Source organism: Schistocerca cancellata, chromosome 3 (genome assembly GCF_023864275.1).
Source record: "Schistocerca cancellata isolate TAMUIC-IGC-003103 chromosome 3, iqSchCanc2.1, whole genome shotgun sequence".
Taxonomy (NCBI): Eukaryota; Metazoa; Arthropoda; class Insecta; order Orthoptera; family Acrididae; genus Schistocerca; species Schistocerca cancellata.
Window position 1 is genome coordinate 534,607,414 of NC_064628.1, and position 4,325 is coordinate 534,611,738.

At 43.2% G+C, this 4,325-nt stretch overlaps 1 pseudogene; it reads left to right on the forward strand.

The window, feature by feature from the left end:
* The first annotated feature begins 3,417 nt into the window (after positions 1-3,417).
* LOC126177691 (5S ribosomal RNA) lies at positions 3,418-3,534 on the forward strand (annotated as a pseudogene).
* The last annotated feature ends 791 nt before the right edge of the window (positions 3,535-4,325 follow it).

The window sequence follows — 4,325 nt, forward strand, 5'->3', positions numbered from 1 at the left end:
GCCCTTTTCATTGGTCATGAAATCCACACATTGGATGTTATACCACCATACAGCGAGACCTTCACATGTGGTGGTCCACATTGCTGCACACACCGGTACCTCTAATACCCAGTAGCACATTCGCTTGCATTGGTACACGCCTGTATTCGTCGTGGCATACTATCCACAAGTTCATCAAGGCACTGTTGGTCCAGATTTTCCCAGACCTCAACGGCGATTCGGAGTAGAACTCTCGGAGTGGTTGGTAGGTCACGTTGTCCATAAAGAGCCCTTTTCAATCTATCCCAGGCATGTGCGACAGGGTTCATGTCTGGTGAACATGCTGGCAACTCTAGTCGAGCGATGTCTTTATCCTGAAGGAGGTCGTTCACAAGATGTGCAAGATGGGGACGCGAATTGCCGTCCATGAAGACGAGTGCCTTGCCAGTATGCTGCCGATATGGTTAAACTATCGGTCGGAGGATGGGATTCACGTATCCTACAGCCGTTGCGGCGCCTTGCTTGAGCACCAGCGGCGTACGTCGGCTCCACATAATGCCATCCTAAAACATCAGGGAACCTCCGCCTTGTTGCACTCACTGGACAGTGTGTCTAAGGCGTTCACCCTGAGCCGGTTGCCTCCAAACACGTCTCCGAAGAGCCGGTTGAAGGCATATGCGACGCTCATCGCTGAAGAGAACGTGATGCCATCCCGAGCTGTCCATTCGGCACGTTGTTGGGCTCATCTGTACCGCATTGCATGGTGTCGTGGTTGCAAAGATGGATCACGGACATCGGGAGTGAAGTTGCGCATCACGCAGCCTATTGGGCACAGTTTTAGTGGGTAACACGACATCCTGCGTATGCACGAAAAGCATTATTCATCATGGTGGCGTTGCTGTCAGGGTTCCTCCGAACCGTAAACCGTAGGTAGGGATCATCCACTGCAGTAGTAGCCCTTGGGCGGCCTGAGCGAGGCATGTATCCCCTCCATGTCCGAACAACATCTCTTTGGTTCACTCCGAGATGCTTGGACACTTATCTTGTTGAGAGCCCTTCCTGGCACAAAGTAACAATGCGGATGCGACCGAACCGCGGTATTGACCGTCTAGGCATGGTTGAACTACAGACAACATGAACCGCGTACCTTTTTCCTGGTGGAATAACTGGAACTGATCAGCTGTCGGACCCTTTCCGTCTAATAGGCGCTGCTCATGCATGGTTGTTTACATCTTTGGGTGGGTTTAGTGATATCTTTGAACAGTCAAAGGGACTGTACCTGTGATACAGTACTCACAGTCAACGTCTGTCTTCAGGAATTCTGGGAACCGGGGTGATGCCAAACTTTTTTTGATGTGTGTATGGATACTGGAGTTCCTTAGGGTAGCACATTACGACCAATAGTGGTCGTGATACATACATCAATGGCTTTCCCGTTGGTGTTAGTCACGGGGAAGAAATTCGCTTTGATGTGACAGCAGTATTCTAGTTATTAAGGCTACAAGAGAACTCCTTGCAGAAAAAGCAAATGAAACCCTCAAGCAGTTTTCAATTGATCAATAAGCAATAAAGTGATACTGAACATAAAGAAAACTAATGCCATGAATTTTAGCTTTATGCAGGAAAATGAAACTGTTAAATCAAATCTAGATGAGACGACTATGGACTGGGTAACAGATGCAAATTTTCTAGGAATGAATATTGAATTTCAGAGTTCGGTGAACACACGAAGACACTTCCAAACAGAATGTCATCAGCATGTTACGCCCTTAGAGGCCTGTCATCAGTGTGTAACAGGTAGTGCCTTTTAGTTACATACTAGTCACATTTACACTCAATTTTTAGCTAAGGAATTATTTCTAGGGAACAAATTTACAGAATATGGTCATAGTTTCAATATGCAGAAAAGAATCATAAGAGTAATAAGCAAAGATATTATTCAAGCTTATTATAAAGATCTGTTCTATGCTGTACAATTTGAGTACATTTACCAGTCACTTATACACATAATTAATAACATTGCTAAATACTGGAACTTCCTGACAGATTGTAACTGTATGCCGGACCGAGACTGGAACTCGGACCTTTGCCTTTCGCGGGGAGGTGCTCTTTCTTCCAGGAGCGCTAGTTCCGCAATTTTCGCAGAAGAGCTTCCGTGAAGTCTGGAAGGCAGGAAACGAGATACTGGCAAAACTGAAGCTCTGATGACGGGTCGTGAGTCGTGCTTGGGTAGCTCAGCTGGTAAAGCACTTGCCCGCGAAAGGCAAAGGTCCCGAGTTCGAGTCTCGGTCCGCTACACAGTTTTAATCTGCCAGGAAGCTTCATATCAGCGCACACTCAGCTGCAGAATGAAAGTCTAATTTTGCCAATTATTGCACAAACAGCTGTGCCCACTACAATGGAGAAAGAACTAAACTGAACTTGCGTTAACCAAGAAAGAATAAACGTCAAACTCAAAGCGGTATAAAACTACACAACACATTTCCAAAGGAGATTTAAAAATTACTAAAACAAAATTAGTTAAAAAGGCAGTTAAAACTACCTGTTAACCAAAATATTCTATACATTGAAGGGTTATTTAGAAAACGTTGTAACACAATAGCATAGACAATAACACTGCTGTTTATTACCATGGAACAAGATCTATAGTCAACTTATATTTACAAAGAATGAGTAAACATACAACTAAAAGCAGCATTTTCGAACAAGTAATAAAACTGCACAATTGGCCGCCAAGAGTAGATTAAAATATTGCTAAAACAATATTATTTGAAAGGGCAGTTAATAAGTTCATGTTAAGCAGTAGATTCTACACAATGAAAGGTTACTTATATATCACAGATTGGGGGTTTGGCAAAAAATGTAACATCAGTAAATAATAAAAATGATAATAAAACAATTATCATTCCACATAAGACATTCACGCTGTATTTTTCCTTCTTTCTTTTTTTCTGAAAAAACGTACTTCGGAAGCTATGCACTGTATTATACAACATCTCACTCATTATAGAGGGATGCTGACTCAGTTTTTCACTTTCAGAATTGTCATGACGTCGACTGATAGTGTATGTAACGTTAATAAGCAATGTGTGAATAGTGTGTGCATAAACTGGGAGTACGAAATGAATGAAGAGTGTACCATTAGCCTTTAATATCATTAAATAACTTATTTGTTAAACTGTATTGTTGACTAGGGACAAACCGAGTGGTCTTGCATTCTGGAGGGTGGAGTCTCTAATCTTCATGCAGCCAACCATATTTAGATTTTCTTTTTCTGTTTTAAATTAGTTCAGGCAAACGACAGGATGCTTCCTACTGTAAGGCCACGGGCGATTACATGTTTCACCCTTGTCATACTAGACCTTTAAATAGGTAAATGTATATTTGAAATTCTTTATTTTTGTTCTTAAATTTTACTACAGAGGTATGTCTAGTATGGGCAACGGCCTTGCCACAGTGAATACACCGGTTCCCGTGAGATCACCGAAGTTAAGCGCTGTCGGGCGTGGCAGGCACTTGGATGGGTGACCATCCAGCCGCCGTGCGCTGTTGCCATTTTTCTGGGTGCACTCAGCCTCGTGATGCCAATTGAGGAGCTACTCGACCGAATAGTAGCGGCTCCGGTCAAAGAAAACCATCATAACGACCGGGAGAGCGGTGTGCTGACCGCACGCCCCTCTTAACCGCATCCCCACTTGAGGATGATACGGCGGTCGGATGGTCCCGATGGCCCGCTTGCGGCCTGAAGACGGAGTGCTTTTTATGTCTAGTATCGTTGTGAAAGAGATCTACAGATGACTGCTTCTACTACTACTGCTGGTGCTGCTGGTGGTAGTAGTAGTACTACCAGTAGATGGGTGAAAGGCTACGTCACTGTCTTACACCCTTTCTATTCCGAGGACTTCGTTCCTTGTTGTCAGTTGTTATTTTTTCCTCTTGGTTCGTGCATATATCGCACATTATCCGTCTCTCATTATAGTTGGCACCCATTGTCCTGAGAATTTCGAAAATCTCCCACCAGAAATAATTCGTTATCGTTGAACAGGCATGAAAATTCAGTTACTGTACCTTTGGCCTTCATGTTGGACACACACAAGAAACGCCACATTTTATGGTTACAGCGGCACTGCTGATTTTTCTTGTGGATACGTTTTGGACCACATTATGTACTTCACTGTTTCGGTTTAGTTGCACTGGCATAATTTTAGAGATGGAGTTGTATATTTTCACAATAGGTTGTGTGAATTAAATAACATCAACCAAACAGGTGTATGGATTACCCACTAGCAGTATATTAACTTGATGAAGTGTTTAATGGTAAGTTTAAAGACTGAATGTTATATGCT